Raw genomic sequence first — 18,014 nt, 5'->3', positions numbered from 1 at the left:
GATCACAATCTACTCTCTTCCAGCAAGAAGGGAGAGTGGGCGGGAAGTCTTAGAATGGCCTCCATACATACCTGCTCCATTGGCTGTGGCTCTGTCTCTAGGACCCTCAAAGAAAAGCATGTCATTGAGACCAAAAGGAGAGGAAGGTCTATGAGAACACAGACATCTTGAGGAGCAATGAGGTTTCTTGGCTTTGAGACTTTACTGAAACTAGGCATATTTAAGAAAATTGGTTATTCCAAACCTCTGAACTGCTACAGATTAATCTCCTTTCTCTCATTATCTAAACACACGTATTCACCATCGAGGTGTGCTGGAAGGAAGTTAACCTGGGTAACTCCATTCAAAATCTAACCCGACAAGCAGAACACACAGCACATGGAAGCCCCTCTTTCACTTTATTATCTCTGGCTGACCCTGGAGGGACAGATGCAAAGCAGGAGCAGCAAAGATGTGGAAGGAGCAGTAGCCCAGGGCAGTATTAACCAGGGCAGAGCAGCCGCCAGTCTCCTGGACTAGAGCAGAGCCAGCTGTGTGCATTCCTCCCTTTCAGAACTTCATGCTAACCCTTTGAAAGACATAATTATCAACAGGACTGGGCAGTGATATGGTCTGCCCCGGGGCAGAGCAGACAGGAATGAACTGTGGATAGCACCTTCATCCCAGCCCCAATAGTGGTCTCTCAACCTTCAACAGGCTAAGCAGATAAGCAACAGGTAGGCACAATGGGATAGCAGGCCAGGAGCCAGGGATGGGGAGGGGAGGAACAGCCAGCTTTGGATAGTAGGAGGCTCAAAGCCACTTTGTCCTCAACAGGAAAGTGAGCCAGCTCTATGTGGGCCAAACCTCAGACACCAGTGCACCACCTGCATGATACTTCACATATCTCACTACAAGCTGTGCTGCTATTTGCTTACTGCTATTCTTAAATGTTTTTCAAAAGAAAATACTGACCGGGCTTGGTGGCTCAACCTGTAATCCCAACACTTTGGGAAGCTGAGGCAAATGGATTGCCTGAGTTCGCAGGTTCAAGACCCGCCCAGGCAACTTGGCGAGACCTCATCTCTACAAATAAAAATAAAAAATCAGCAGGGCGTGGTAGCACATGCCTGTAGTTCCAGCTACTTGGAAAGCTGAGGCAGAAGAATCACCAGAGCCCAGCAGGTCAACACAGGGGTGGCCATGAGCATGCCACTGTACTCCAGCCTGGGCGACGGAGTGAGACAAAGAAAAGAAAATACTACCTGATTGTCCGGAATCCTAAACCAGTATCACTTGCCAAAAATAGACAGCAAAACTAGGAATTAATACAATAAAATGTGTAATGTAATGTCTAGCCATGAAGTTTTGTATTAGGCATATAGAGAAGTAAAGATGAAACAGTAAGAAAATTAAGCCATGAACACAAAAAATGTAAAGTAAAAAGACAAAGGGTGAAACTACAAAAGTGACAACATGACCAGTGGTTCCAGTGGTTGTGGGGGGATGAGCTGGAGAAGAAAGGGGGCCTGGAGATGTGCAAGCCAGAGACCACCTAGATGGCGCTGTGATGGCGAGTGCGCGTAAAACCTGCACAACTGTTATGTTTGGGAGTCCTGATGTAAACCATAGACTTGTCCTTATTATGTACCAATATTGCTTTATCAGGTAGAACACGTGTACCACGCCAATGCAAGATGTTAATAACAGGGGAAACATGAGGTTGGGAGGGTGAGAAGGAGTACAGGGAAACTTTCGGCACCCTGTGTACAATTTTTCTGTAAACCTAAAACTGCTGTACAAGATCAATCTATTCCCAAAGAGAGAGAGAGAACGGGAGAAAAATTTTGTCTGGCAGAAATCAAACAAGGGTCCACAGAGGTCTTGTCTAAAGTGGGTCTGCGGAAATGGCTGACTTGGACACAAGGTGTGGCCAAGAGAAATTCCGATCAGAGTAGGGAACGACAATTCAAAACTAGCATTTACTGAAAACTTCTTTCGTGCCAAAATGGTTAGAAGATTTAACCATATTTTGTTCCATTAACCCTCAGTAAAGTGCTGTGAATGACAGACTGCTATTGTTCTCATTAAATTGATGAAGACATGGACGCACTGGGAGGCTGGCTCACAGTCTGACATCCCATAACCAGTCACTGGGAGAAGCAACAGCACCCATGAGAAAAAAACATTTTAGTGGGAAAGTGTGGAGTTGGCTGGGTCACTAATTTCCAACATAATGGAATGAGAAATATAGAACAAGGGATATTGAAACGACAAATACTGCAGAGAGGGGTACTGGAGTAAGGTTTACCGGAGTGAGTTTTACTGCAGTGAGGAGTACTGGAATGAGGAGTACTGAAATGAGAGGTACTAGAGTGAGATATACTGGAGAGAGAGACCTGGAAAAAGGTATTGGAATGAGGGTTGGAGGAGTGAGGAATACTGGAATGAGTGTACTGGAATGAGAGGGACTAGAGTGAAGGGTCCTAGAGTGAGGGTACTGAGGGAAGGGTTACTGGAGTGAAGGGTACTGGAGTGAGCGGACCTGAGTGAGGATTACTGGAGTGACAAATATACTAAAGTGAGGGATACTGGAGAGAGGGGTACTGGAATGAGGGATACTGGAGTGAGAGGTACTGGAGTGAGGGGTACTGGAGTGAGGGTACTAGAATGAGGATACTGGGGTGAGGGGTACTGGAGTGAGGGTACTGGGGTAGGGTACTGGAATGAGGGGTACTAGAGGATACTGGAGTGAAGGATGCAGGGCCCTGGTGCAGAGAGGAAGACAGGGAGGAAAGGGCACCTAGAGAGGCCACCAGAAAATACCTGCCTGTCCCTGAACTGCCAGCCATGGGACATGACACAATAGACCACAATCTTGCCACACTGTGTGTTACTATTATTATGGCTATTTCTGCACGGATTAAATCAGTGTCTTAAACGGAAAAGATATCTAAAATAAGAATGTTGCAGCCAAGTGTGCAAAATATGATCTAATTCTTGCCAAAGCAAACAAAAATCCTCAAAGTAAATATGTTTGTTATGATTTTGTGTGAGATGATCTGGAAGGAAGCATACCCAATTATTAACACCGGGTGTGGTGGCAGGAAGGGATGCAGAGTGACGTGGCATGGGGAACTTTCTAAACCCTTTCAAATCTCTCTCCTCTATTTATTTACATTATTTCTCTAGTTGCTCAATGCATATGACACGTTAAGACCTTAAAAGGGACCTAATAAAACCGCGAAAAGGCAAAGAATATGGTGGTTGCCATGGTCCAGTGTGCTAGCAAGAATGTGTCCCAGAAAAGGCAAGGAGCACTGCGAGGAAGCTTGAGTCAGCCCCACAACTGAGGAGGAGGGAAAGATGAGTGCCAGCATCCATGAAGTTCCATAGCAGTACGTCCAGGAGAGACCACCAACAGAGACGGAGGATGGGAAGAGGGGTGAGGACACTGCTGTGCCAGAATATGAGTAGTTGTGAGGTACTGGCCACCATAGAGCCATATACAGGGTGCTGAAGGCAAGGACCTGGGGCTTAGAACGTGGTCAGATGTCCATGACTGGTCTTGAGCAAACACCACACTGGACACGGTTGTGCAGACTGGAAGGCAACAAGAATGGTGGAAAGATCCTAGCACGGGAGTCAGCAGCCCTGGACTCTGGTCAGAGTGCTGTGACCCCAGAAAGTCGCCCCCTGCTTTCAGCTGCCAGCCCCCAAAGGGTACCCCTCCACCCCACCCCACTTCATAAGTGGTCTTCCTCTTGATCTTTTCTGACTGACAGCTGGCTTTGACAGGGCCTTCACAAGGACAGGAAAGCTGGGAAAATTCCCACCCTATAGCTTCTCAGGAACAAGAAACCTTTTCATTAGATCTGAAAGTCTGCCAAGACGCAATCAATTCCCAGAGGAGGAATGCCATGGGCTCCAGCCTCGGAGTACGTGTGCAGCACCTTCAAAGGGCAGGCCATGGCTCCCTGTCTATTCGTGGAGGCCACAGGGCTTCTCCACGTCTGACATTACACTTCTAAAGAAGGAGGGACCCCTTGGGGACTGTGGCCATCAGCATACAACCACTGGCTCATGCAGCCTCCTAAAGCCATCCTGTGGTGGACGTTGCACAGAGGACACAGCTGTGGGGCTCCAGTCACACAGGGCTGCCCTGTGCAGACAGTGAGGGAGGAGGGGACCATTTCAAAGAGCAGAGATGTCCCACAGTACTCTGCCTTGGAGTCCAGACATCAGATCAGGTCTATTGCTCAGGAGAGCACAGAGGGGCCTCACTGTCAGCTTTGCTACCCAAGAACATGAGTGGCATATCAGTGACAGGCAGCCGGATGGAACAGCAAAAGGAGAAGGGCTGTGGGGTCCTGACTGTCACATGAGGAGAGCGCCTCTGCCCTAAAGGCATGCTGTGAGAGTCTGTGGGCATAGTAGACACTTTGCAAATGAAGTTCTTTTAAAAGCAAGAACCCGCATCTTCTCAGGTCCAGGGCTTCCATGTGCATACCTACTCATTCTAACCTCTAGCACCGAAAACTAGTTTGATATCTCCTTTTTAGTGTGCTTGGACTCAGATATACACCTTAACTACTCTTCTACAAGAACCCAAACACACTTCCTAAACAAGAATATGGGGAGGGAAGGGGATTGAGGAGTTCACTCTTTCTCTGGTCCTTCCTTGACAAAGCAGACAATGGTGATGACTCTCTCAGCCACAGTCTTCTGTCTGCCTGAAATCCTATGCACCCACAGCTCTGCTTTCATTGGCTAGAGAGGTGGTTATTAACACTGGCTATTTTTGACTCTTGGGCCCAAACTGCCCCAAGTTATATTGACAGAGAAAACTGCAGATACTCTGAGAACAAGGACTTCAGGAGGTCAGGCAGATTTTAATGAAAGGAACTTGTGAACTAAATACAAATAAGGTGTCACTTAAAAAATGATGAGAACTCAAAAATCGGAGACAAGTGGGCAGTTAATCCTAGAACAAAAGGTTTCTTCACCTTCAACATAGATCTAAGACTTGACACATGGCAGGCATCTCCTGAAATGCATTTAGGACTGCTTGCTATTGGCAGAGACCATGCCAACATTACCGAAATACATGCCCTCTACTTAGAGGCCTGTGACTCCACCCCGTCTGCAAGGCTACAAAGCTGTCCCCTGCTTTTCCCAGTAATCACCAGTGAACATTCTATGAGTCTAACACCAGGAGGATCATCTTCTTGTGGAATAGTTATGAAATAGTCTGCTCTTTCATGATGTGTCTCTGCTCAGAACTGTTTCAGACTGAAGTTTATAGTTGCAGATGTTCTATGTCTACCAGAGCAAGATGCATACTGTGATATGTATCATGTCTTTTGAAAACAACAAAGTTACCACTCTGCCAATCATCTAAGACACAGTGGGCTTTCGGTTCTGTGCAGTCAACTTTTCCCTATTAGCCTACGTCTTCCTCCTTCGCTCATCTCTCCATCCACTCAAGAGCAGACTCCATCCTTAGGGATGGAGTGGGGTGTGTCCCAAGTGCCATGGAGCAAATATTTTAGGAGCCTTGTCTTCTTGACACCTATTTTCTCCCACCATTTAATCCATGGAAAGCAAATCAGTTTAAAGTAAAGGAGCAGTGTGACTTTTCATTATTATTTCATTATTACTTCTCATTTATTTACCCATTCATTCCTTCCCCTAGTGTTTGTAAGTGCCTCCTTGTTCACAGTCCTTCTGACAAGATAATGAACAAAACAAAAGCAGGCATTGTAGTAGTTGAAAAGGCAGAGAACAAGTAAGCTAGTAAACCAGTAGTATAATTTCGACAGCGGTAAGTAAAATTTATAAAGAGGAGAAGGGGATAGTAGAGGGCTGCTTTGACTCATTTTCACAGAAGGCAAGTGTAAGAAGCTCTCCAATGAATGGAGATCTGAACGAGCTGAGTGAGTCCTAGAAAAGGTGACCAGGGTGCTCCCCCCAGGTTGCCATCCTGTGGACATGACACCTCCATGCCAGCTCTGTTGTACCCTAGGAAGGAAGACGGATGCCAAGTCGCTGAAGTGTGGTGGCAGGACTGGAGACCAGAGAGGTAGGTAGGGCCAGGCCATGTGGGACCCTGAGACCCCTGGTCTGAGTTTCCACTGAAGGGCAAGAAGAGATGTCTGAGAAGAGGACCCACTTGGTCTGATGTACATTCCTAAAGGGTCACTATGGTTACTATGCACGGAGAATGAATTCAGTGGTAGGCAGAGCAGAAGCACAGAGAAGTGTCTAGAGGCTTTTGCCATAAGATAACAGAAGCTTGAGCAAGAATGGAGACAGTGATGAAAAGTGGTGAGAAGTGGCTGGACCAAGATTCTATTCTGAAGGCAGAGCCAACAAAGCTGCCCAGCTAATACAGACTGGAGCTGGGGCGAAACTCCAGCATCTGCTGAAAACAGTGCCCACCCACCTCTTACCTTGACAATGTCTTCTTACTGAAAATGGCCAAGTGAATTTAGCCTGCACATGTGTGCCTTGATGGACCTCAGAACTTCAGGACAGGAGGATGAAGGTCCCACAGAGCCACCCACATTCAGTATTTAAAGCACTTCCTATTTTCCATATCATAACATCTAGGTGTACCAACTGCTCAGGTTAATTTGAGTTGGAGGGCTTGTTGCATATTTTTCACATCTTATCATTGAAAATACTTCTAAAATATGCCTTTGTACAACTCTGGCATAGACAGTTCCCAAGTCTGCTCATGTTACAGATTCACGGGTCGGTTTCCTGTTTTAGCAAATGCAGCCCAGCGTGGGCAGGTGAGTCAGATTTCTACAGGGCCCATGCCCAGCACTCTGAACACTAATTCTTCATCATCTGCAGCTATCCATTGGGAGTGCGAAGGTATAAGCCACCAGAAGACTGCAGTGAAACTCAAACACACTGACTATTTTTTTTAAACTTCCCTGATCTCTTTTGTTATCCTAAAATCAGGGGCCAAATATTTTCTGTCTAGTCCATTAAGTGGATTCCTCCTGACATTAAACAACAGATAAGTGATGTTTCCTAAGCAGCTGCAGTCAGCTTCCTTACTAGGTCTAGGACATAGCACAGTGTCATGAATAAGAGTTTAACGTCGCAAGAAGATGAATTCAGACCTAGTGCCTACAGTTAGTTAATAACTATGCAACTTTAGATAAATCAACTTTCTGGGTTTCTGTTTCCTCATCTGTAAAGTGGGTTAATAATCATTATAATCTAGGCATGTTATAGGGATTGGATGAAATGCCATATATAAAATTATGACTGAAAATCAGTTAGGATGGGTTCTGGCGTGGCATAATTTCTTACAAATATTATTTAGGTCTCCCTTTTCTGTTCTTTGAAAACTTTCCAAGTCTGAAGGCTTGGATTTTTAAAGTTCTTTGTTCTTAACTTTCTCCCTGTATAACTGCTAGGTCTACCATAGCAAAGCATCACAGACTGGGTAGCTTTAACAACAGAAATGTATCTTCTCACAGTTACAAATCCTAGAAGTCTGAGATCAGGTGTCAGCAAAGTTGATTTCTTCTGAGACCTCTCTCCTTGGTGTGCAACTCAAACCCTTCTAAATCCCTGCGTCCTCACATGGTCTCCCCTCTGTGTGTTTGTGTGTCTGTGTCCCCAGGTTTTCTCCCTATGAGACACCAGTCATCCTGGATTAAGGCCCACCCTAATGACTTCCTTTAACTTAATTACCCTCTTTGAAGACCCTGTCTCCAAATGCAGACACATTCTGAGGTAATAAGGGTTAGGAGTTTAACTTTTGTATTTGTTGGGGGAAGGGGGGACACAACTCAATCCATAATACTTCCTCACTTTCCCTTTTCCTCAAAAAAAGTATGAGAAAAGCACTGAACTAGCACAAGAGGAAAAAGAGTCTCATGCCTATTTTTTTTAACCTATTTTACTGTATGACCCCTTTTTGACCCACATTTTCTTAATTCAAATAAGGGGGTTGGAATAACGAGCCCCTTATTTCTCTTCCTGCCCTTAGCCAAGCAAAGCTAAGTTTTTCCCAAGATTTCTCACAGCAAAGGGGGGTCTGAGATAGAGCACGCAATGAAGTAACTGAGACAAAACAAAACATGCCTTCTCTGTGGAATAAACCCAGGATGAAGTCTCTAAGGGCAGAAGATTATGTTCAATTGCCTTAAAACTTTCTAAGTTGTTTAAAGTCCTTTCTCTCTGTAAGGTCATAATTCAAACCAATTTAGTTGGATAAACCAAAAACCTCACTATGAATTTATCAATATCCCCAAACAAAATAATCGCATCAAGATTTGAGGCACAGACTGGCTTTGAGGGAAAGAGTGCATGATTTTAAATAAAGGTCTCCTTGAAAGAATTAAGGGGGGGATAGTTTAAAAAATAAACATGCATATACACAGAAAATGTAAAATTAAAAACCAGCTTCTAAGCTTATAGGTTAAGCCACTAAGTAGAAGGGGAAGAAGACTGGCCATGTTTCCTCTTCAGTTGTGTAGTTTCAGGTCCCAAGACTTGGTGTTCCCTCTGCAAACATCAACAGCCTAACAAGACAGGGAGGTAGACAAGGATGGTGGTGAGAAAACAGATGTATGCATTCCAGAGCTGAAGAAAAGAGGGAGAAAGCAGACTTTTCCAGGAAAATGGCACAGCCAGTGAAGTAACTGGAGTGGTGACCAGAATAAAAGTTAAGAGTGACGACACCAGGATTCAAATCTATAGTTTGCACTCATGAGTGAGTAGCTTTGGGCAAGTTACCCGGTCTTTCATTCTGGGGTAGTTTTTAATTTGACTTAAACAAAAAACTGCAACTGAAAACAAATCTATAATTTCATTTTTGTTGTTAAAACAAAGACCTTGGAAACAGCCAAAAAATTAAAACAAACTGGGATTAATTTAATTAGATGTCCCAAGCAATGTAGTAATATATAACTATTTAAAATTAGGTTATGCAAGAATATTTAAAGCATGGAAATATATCATAACACTATGTAATAAAAAGCAAGACATAAGACAGCATTAAACAATATATGGTACCATTTTAATAAATGGCACATTTGGTCATAAGAAAAATTCTAGTGAGTGTACCCATAATGTTTGTGATGGCTATCTCTGTCCTTATTGTTTGTTTTCCATAAATTTTTCTATAACCATCATCCTTTTTTAGTAAAGAAAAGTTAATTTTAAAATCTTAGTACCCCTCGGTAAGTCAGATGTGGGAAAAGTCCAATTCATCTGGGAGCACTTGGGTCTCAGTCTTCTCATCTGTAAGATGAGGCTCAACTTAAGAAAAGTCTCTTAAGGTTATCTGTCTGAATTTTACAGAGTCACACTGGGTCAACCCTTGGGAGAATCTTGCTTGGGATTTATTTTGGAGGAGGGGGTGTGTGGCATGGAGTATGAAATGAGAATCAAGTCCTCCACTGGTGTTGTTGCTAATTTAGTGCACAGGGTGCTGAGTGGTGGGCGCCTCCCTGGTAAGCTGCTTCTAATGGGAAGGCTGAGGAGCTTCCTAGGGTTGGGCAATGCCCTGGGGTCCAACCCCATGCAGAGGAGGGCACCCACGGCTGCTCTGCACATCTCCCATAACCTGCAACATGCATGCCACATGGAAAAGAGGCACAGAGGAGGACCTAACCTTGGACTTCAAGTAAGTGAACTCCAGCTAAAACCAATGTCTTGTGATTTGAGAGGTAGGAGAAGACAAAAGAAGGGAGGATGATATAAGGGTAGCACCATACCAGGGGTTAGGAATGTGGGTCAGATAAGCCCAAGTTTGAATTTTGGTTCTGCTACTTAGGGTTTGTATGATCTTGGGCAAATTGCTTAATCTCTCTAAATTTCCTCATCAATAAAATGGAAAGAAAGACTTAGTTGGAAATCCATCTACCTAATTAAATTGTTTTGAGGATTAATGAGATAATGAATAAAAAGCACTTAATGTAGGGTACAATAAATGTGAGTTCTTCTCATTAAGCTAATTTTCCCAGAGATGCTGGTCAATACGTACCTTTTATCCAATGAAAAAATAGCAAAGTGCTTTTATTAAACCTAATTATATTATATGTGACACCCTCATAATACATGCAGTTCTCAAACACTTTCTAACCAAAGGTTTTTTGTTTCATGAATATACTTTAATTCTCCCATTTTGCCTTCCTTTATAGATGTTTCCTTTAAAAAGATTACTATTACACATAGACCTACTGAGACCATAAACTATGTGGTTTGTACCCAGAGATGAACTTAGAAAAATCTGCTTTAACTGGCCCCACCCTTCAAACCAAAGAATGGATTTTAGAACAAAAGCTAGTAACAAGAATAAACTACAGGGCTGGGTGCAGAGGCTCACACCTATAATCCCAGCTCTTGGGGAGGCCGAAGTGAGACAGATTGCCTGAACCAATGGGTTTGAGACCAGCCTGGGCAACTTGACAAGACCTTACCTCTACAATCAATCAAAAAGTTAGCCGGGCATGGTGGCATGTACCTGTAGTTCCAGCTACCTGGAAGGCTGAGGTGGAAGGATGGCCTGAGCCCAGCAAGTCGTGGCTGCGGGGGCCGTGAGCGTGGGTGACAGAGTGAGACTCTGACTCAAAAAAAGAATTAAGTTTCAAATGTAAATCAGAGAAAGCTGACAGTTGTAGTTAGGCAAGTGACTGAAAGTCATTGAAAAACACACACATAAAAACATTCCACATAAACAGCCAACACCAATAGAGACACAGAAAGAACCAGGAGCTGCCCCTTCACCAATGCTCCTAAAAGGCCAAGTGTGCTGTACAAATGCAGACTGGCCTGTCTAATTGATGCTGACAATGCTAATGACTCTGTAGTTTATGAGCAAAGGCAGAAGGGGCCTCAAATAAGATCTATGCTGTATCCTGGTTCAAGGAGTCACAGCAACAATTCCCTCTATTTGAAAGAAGACATAAAGGTCTGTATTTTTTTTTTCAATCACTTGTAGTAAGAGAAATGATGTATCTGTTTGCATGCAACAAGCACCCAGGTGGGCCCTGAAACAAACTCAGAATGAGCCCAGAGGCAGCATTTGGAAGAAGGAGAGAAATAGAGGCCAGAGAAGAAGGGACAAGTGACAGGTAGACTTCCTGGCACATGTCAGGTCAGGCCCTGGGTTACAGTGACTTGCTTATTCTGCTAAAGAGCTGTCACACTTCCCTTAGGGTGGAGATCCTATGCCAGTTCCTTTGCGTCTGGCCTTATCTTACCTTCTTTTGGTTTCCTAAACTTCAGTCATTGAAGAGAAGGAAGATGCACAAGAACAAATGCATACACTTCCAGGTGATTGTCCCTATTGAAATCACCCCTATAGTATTAAGTACACGCATTCACTCAACAGACATTGACAGAGGGCCTAAAGAGTGCCAGCCAAAAGACTCAGCGCTGGAGATGCAGTGAGAACAAAACAGTCCCTATCCTCACAGGGCAGGGTACCCATGGCATGGCTGTGCCTTTGGAGTCGACTATTTCCACTGGATGGCAGCCATCACATTTAAAATACTAGCAAGGGCAGCTGGGAAATTGGGTGAGCATATACTGTACAGACTGAAACTTGTTTTCTCTGTATCTGCTTGTTTGGCCAGTCTAGATCTGGGGCCACTGCTGCCTTTGTGCTCTTGTCAACGGTAGCCTCATCCAAGAGAGAATGTGTGTGACCACAAATGAATCACAGCATCACATTAACACTCACTGGAACCAATACAAAAGTTCTGCTAAGGAAGGAACATATTGGCCCTTGTTATTCCATTTCTCTTCTGCAAAAAGTCTATTAACTAAGTACCCTCCCTGAATGAGAAAAGGGTTGGGATGTTAAGGGTAAAAATAAAAGCCCTTCTGTCCAACACAGATGCGGGCTGGTCCCTCAATTTTTGGCCAAAAAGGCCACCCTCACGCCCTCCCCAACTCTGCTCCCTCACAGGAAGGCCTCAGAACTCCTCTCCATGAATCTGGAACAGACGAGCAGGGGCTGGCTCACAGGGTCGTGTGCACCGCGTGCACGGTGGGCACTGGCAGAGAGCTCGGAAATCATCCAGTTCAACACCCTTGTTCAACTGATGCAGACTCTAAGAGGGATGTTGAGGTTTGCCCAAAGTCACAGGAAATGAGGGAAGGGCAGGCATGAGTCCCTGGCACAAATGCTCCCCTGGGGCCTTCCTTACGCTGCCACCAACAAGACCATTCCTTGGGCTACCAGTCCAAGGAATTCTTCTCTTAAAAATAAAATCTCATTTCATCCTTCACATCTCACTGTCCAATGTTTCCCCAGAAAAAAAGATGAATTAAACCATGAGAAACATGTCCTTGAGTTCCAGATGTTCCCAAGAGGCTCCTGGACCACACTCTCCTGTGGCGCTTCCCTGAGCCGAAAGGGCTGGGTGTGTCCTGGGAATGTTTCTCTGCTTAGCTGAAGGGGAACAGAGAACCTGGCTCCTTCTGTGTCTGGGAGGAGGACAGGAACACAGAGTGAGGAGGGGCCTTGGTCACAGATCTGCACTTAGCAAGGCAGAAAAATAAAATAAAATGTGCCTCTCTATCCTGCGCTCACACATACTCGTGGGAAGCAGCCAGAAGTAAACTCGGACAGCTGGTGGAAGCAGTGCAGGAGCAACAGTGAAGAGGACGTGTACAAGTTGTTCCAATAGTGATGGGATAGGTTGGCCAGACCCTGCCATTCATTTTCTCCCTGTCCCCGTGTGAACACTGACCCACATTTACGAGCTAACAGGTGCAGGCAACTGGAGATGGGGGGAGGAGTCGGTTACCTATGCATATGGTACTACTGCTTTCCACCCATGAAACGACCTCACCTTTGTAGAGATCAGTCCTAGAAACTTGCTTTTGCTTTTTCAGTGTGTGACTTTAGTCAAGTGACTTGATTTCTCTGAACCTCTCTCCAGAAAGTAAAATGATAATTAACAAGTGTAGCTATTAGAGTTTTTGAGTTAAATGAGATTATCCATGTCGTTTCTGCTAAGACAATAAATGGTATCTGTTAATAATAGCTCCACTATGCAAGTCCCAGTCTCTAACCACCGAGTTCCCTTCAATATAATGAACAAAATTCCTCGGGAGAAATAGTTTTTATATCAGAGTTCACATGGACACTGGAGCCAAGAGAATAGGCTGCGTAGAGGAGCTCAACCCATTCTGCCAAACCAGGTTTGCTTTTTCGAGGGAAGGGACATCTATTTCATAGACTGAAAGAGACATGTATTGAGTTGGATGGAAAGGCACGTCACAGCAAAAGAAGTCTCTTAAAACAGAAGTGTCCATTATTTGGGTTTGCCAAAATCTTTCTCATTTGTTTCCCACTGGCCTAGAGAAAGTGGGATAAAAAGTACAGTTGAACATTGATGTCAAGGGGGAGTGTCTTCTCCTATCACCATCCATCCCAGATGATGACATCTCTAAATTCCCAGTCCCCTTCTGATGAGGAGCACTGATTTAATCAAAGAGAGGTAAGTTTCATCCTAGGGATACATTCCTACTGTTGCAAACATCATTTTGTAATTTTTTCTTTTCTTTTTTCGAGTTGGAGTCTCACTCTGTCACTCAGACTAGAGTGCAGTGGCTGCTCCCGGCCACTGCAGCCTCGACTTGCTGGGCTCCGGTGATCCTTCCGCCTCAGCCATCCAAGTAGCTGGAACTACAGGCGCACGCTACCACGCCCAGCTAATTTTTGATTTATTGTAAAGATGAGGTCTCGTCAAGTTGCCCAGGCGGCTCTCAAATCTACGGGCTCAGGCAATCCACTCACCTCGGCCTCCCAAAGTGCTGGGATTACAGGCTGAGCCACCGAGCCTGGCCTGTAATTTTTTCAAAACCTCAAATGGTCCTAAAAATATGCCAATAGGTACAGAACAAAGGGCCCTTTAGTATATAAAGGCTTTTTTGCTGCTGTTCTTTTCAAACCTAATTTAAGTTTGGTCTAATTAAGGAAAATGAGCAGAAAAGTCATTGAAAAGCAAGTTTATAAAGAAGCTATTAGAAAGGATATTCAAAACCTGTGTCACTGTAGGCCAAAAGCTAATTAGGATTGAAAACAACACTGAGTGCAACTAAGTAAGGAGCATGCGCTGTGTCCAGGGAAGGGAAGGTGTCTGTAGCTAAGTCTAAAGAGGGTCTCGTGGCCTCTTCAGCGATGTCAGAAATAATTCTGAGGAACACTGCCACATAACTAAAGCAAAATAAATAAAGTTTTTATATAACAGGTTCACTTTTCTTTTTGAAAACTTGAGTGAAAAATACATTTCCTAAGTATTCTCTTCCAAGCTAGACCTTTATCAAGTCTTCCTTTATTAATTCCACATTCCAAAGCAGCTGAGACCCATAAATAAATCAGTATTCACTATCTCGAATGTGTTCGGCTCACAGACTACCTTCGAGACTCTCCTCTTGTGGGCCTCTCGACAGCCTGGTGCGATAAGCAGGGGGACTTTTACTTATAAACTGGTGGTTCTGCCACATAGACTCAGATTCACTTGGGAAATCTTTTTCTGCAGAACTTCCCCCAATGGCCAGCTAGCTCTGTCACAGCGACTAATATTCAAACTCTTTAGATACCTGAGGCATTTTATGAGTATTGGAGGAAAAGGAATAAACTGGCCAAGAATCACCACACACCCGCTCGACATTGAAGGCAACAAATGCACACCCCGGGCAGGGCCTGGGCTGAGATTCCGTGATCAGATATCCAAGATGCTTTCCATTCCTAAGTGTCTGATATTTTTCTTTTGTCTTTAACACTGGAATTTCCCTTTCAAGGCACCTGGCACAGGCAGAGTTGATTGGGGTGACTCTCTTCTTTTGGTTTCCCAAACTCCAGTCCCCCATCTCCTAATATTTTCCTTTCTTTCTTCAATGGTACTTGCTAAAGCCAGAGGAATCCATAGATCAGGGCAGGGTTGAACTTGTCCCTTCCTCAGGGTCGCCTCTCGTCCCAGGGCCCCCACTCAACTACTGCAGATACCTGGGTGTTCCTCTAGCTCATATGGCCCCTCCACTTCTTCAAAACAGAAAAAAATTTCCATGACATCCATCACACTCACAGCCATGCCCTCTCAAATGAAGTCACAGAGGGCTGAGCTTCCCAGGTCATGTTCAAAACCGAGATGTGTCTCCAGCCGTTCCCAAACTTCTAATGCAACACAAATGCATTATCTGCAAGACAGTGCTTACAGAAATGCAACTGGTAGTTGCAAAAAGCCAGCTCTCTGCAGTTTCTCTCCGAAGGAATTCTAGAGCTCTTTATCCATACCTTTTGAAACCTCAGTTGCATGTGCCTCTGGGCAATGGCCGCAGTACCAGGGAAGCTTCAGCTTTGAAAGCAGACACGAGTTGGGTTTGATTTCCAGCTCTGCCCTAAAATTCTCACCATGAAACTATAGATAAAAGACTTCACCTACCTGTGTTTCAGTTTTCTTAACTGGGAAATTGTCACTGTGGAAATTCTAATAAAAAATACATGTAAAGCACTGGAACCCAGGTGCCTAAGTGTTAGGGCAGCCCCCACTCCTGGGGTCAGCTTCACGATGTAGCTTGTATCAGAGGATAACAACAACTGTAACTTATCAAATACTCTACCTGCCAAATTGATATGGTGACTGCTATTCCAAAAAGTTTTTCCTGCTATGTACATAATATAAAAGGCAAGAGAGACCACGTGACGAGACTTGTTGCCAGTGACAAGGCAGGCTTTGCTAGCAGTGGAGACAGTCTATGAACTATGCTTCCCAACGCCAAGCAGCAGTGACAGGAGCAGCAGGGGCACCTGAAGGAGTGTGACCTGAGGGACGTGCATTTTTATTTTAGTCAGGTGCATATGTTTGAGTCCTGCCTCTAACACTTGTTACATCTCTGACCCTGAGTAAATGACTTTTGATGTTCTAAGGTTTTTTTTAACCTATAAAAGAAGAATAATTATCATACCTCCCAGACAATACTGATTGATTCAGGGATTAAATGAGACCATGCATGTAAGGCAGAAAGCATAATACCCTACACAAAATAAACACTCAACAGTCATTTGTTATAAGGAACAATTTTTAATCCATTCATTCATTTAACTGATAATCACAAAATATCTATGTGCCAGGCATTATGCTAGACAGTGAAGACACAAGAACCCTTTCTCTCTGTTAAATCCCCAAAACGGCTAGTCTCGGGCACCCAGAAGCAAGGGCTTGTGTCAAGGCAGATCCACACTGAGCACCCAAAGGGAACAAGGGAACCACGAAGATCTGACGAGTCACTCACAGGGAAAGGCCCAGCCAATTCCACAGGCAACAGAGACACCCCACCCACCCCCAAGGAAACCAATAAAAACAGGATAGTAAGAATGCCTTAATCTCAGAAGGGCTACAAGAATAGGAGGAACAAAAAAAAGGAACAAACCCAAGCCCTACTCTGGCTCCAAAATGGTGGCAGAGGGTAGTACCCAGAAAGGCAAAGAGTATACGGCCAAGAAAGACCACGCCCATCAGTCCTCAGATTGCAGTGATAGCACAGCCATTGGTGGGGTGCCTTCACAGAAAGGAACAAGGAGGGCACAGGGAATTCCTTTCAAATTCCATAATATTATCATTCTTAAAATGCACTAGAATTAAAAGCAGGCGATACATGTTCTATTTAGATCTTTAATCATATTTTCTGTATACGTCTATTTGCGTCCACATTTTTACATTTATAACTATACTAGGAAGGGGACCTCAGTCTCAGTAGTACACAGATAACCAATCTTCTACTGACGTGAAAACATACAAAAGTATCTTATTCTAAGACAGATTCCTTGTTCATGGAGATACAAGCACAAAGCATGAGAAAAATCTGCAAATGGATTCCTTATCCTCAAAGACCAATACCCCCTCCTGCCAGACCGCTTTTTTGTATCCCCATGGTTTTGACAATGAATGCAAGGCTGCCTGGCTTGGAGAAACCCACAGCCACTATCCATTCCTGTTGCAGCTGCTGAAGACATAGCACAGCTCAGGCAGAGGCTGCTGTACAGAACCACGCCCTGCACGGAGAGAAAGAATGGAGCCCTGAGAAAAACAATGTATCCAAGGAAGACTGTTCACGGAACAAAAGGGAACCCGCTGCAAACCCCACCCCGGGGTTAGGGCACATCCACATTTGCTGCGACTTCTAAGGCAAGTTATACCTTTCCTTAAAGGTGGCTTAACTGATGCTAGAGGAATGGGCGTGGCCCTCAATGCCATGTCCATAAGAACCACTGCAGTGTATGAGGAAAAATTCCCGTTCTCTGCCTGTCCCAAACGGGCACACTGGCAAATGCATACTGGGTGCCCAGCAAGAGCCGTACACCTGCGGCGAGCCTACAGCATCTAACAGCATGAGCTGCAGTTCAATCTCCTGCGTTAGAGACGAGTATAAAAACTGAGCTTTTGTCCCAATCAGCGTTTCATTTTATCTTATATTTTGATGTTACCTTTTACAGTTCTTTGCAAAGACAATTGGCAGTGAGAAAAGACTGGCTGCTCTGTTTCTTCAATAATGGAAAGCAAACAATGCCAGAGAGCGGTAAAGGGGGAGTGGTTTAAACCCAAAGCCTCCACCCGGCAAAACGGCCCCCACCCTTCAGCTCTTCTCGGGGGCGTGTCTCCCCAGCATCAGCTGCACAGCTGGGAGGGGTAGAGTACATGTGTAAAAGGTGGCTCGGGGGCATGAAAAAGGGCGATGCTGCGATGGAGACAAACCACTTGACAATGAAGTGCACCGGGCCCGAGGCTTCCCGCTGCCGCGGAGGGGAAGGTCCCGCATCGCCACTGCACGCGCAGGGGCGTTCCCAAAACGAGGAACACGCGCAGCAGAGCCACGCCCGCCCCGGACCCGAACCCCAGAGCAGACGCCGGGCAGGTGACACCCTGCCCAGGTCGGCGGCGGAGCCCCAGGGGCCAGTCAGCACTTCCTTTGTTCGCCTTGCAAAGATGGAGTAGCCGCCCATCTCCGCCACACGCGCGCGCGCGCGCGCGCACACACACACAGACACG

At 45.0% G+C, this 18,014-nt stretch overlaps 1 protein-coding gene across 1 annotated transcript in view; it reads right to left on the bottom strand.

The window, feature by feature from the left end:
- Positions 1–18,014, bottom strand: part of DPYSL3 (dihydropyrimidinase like 3) — a 56,102-nt gene that overhangs the window by 36,664 nt on the left and 1,424 nt on the right. The gene's annotated exons all lie outside the window — the stretch shown is intronic.

This window comes from Carlito syrichta, unplaced genomic scaffold, assembly GCF_000164805.1.
Source record: "Carlito syrichta isolate Samal-C Ts95f unplaced genomic scaffold, Tarsius_syrichta-2.0.1 Scaffold312553, whole genome shotgun sequence".
Lineage (NCBI taxonomy): Eukaryota > Metazoa > Chordata > Mammalia > Primates > Tarsiidae > Carlito > Carlito syrichta.
The sequence above is the reverse complement of the archived record's forward strand: the minus strand, read 5'-3'. Positions and strand labels throughout refer to the sequence as shown.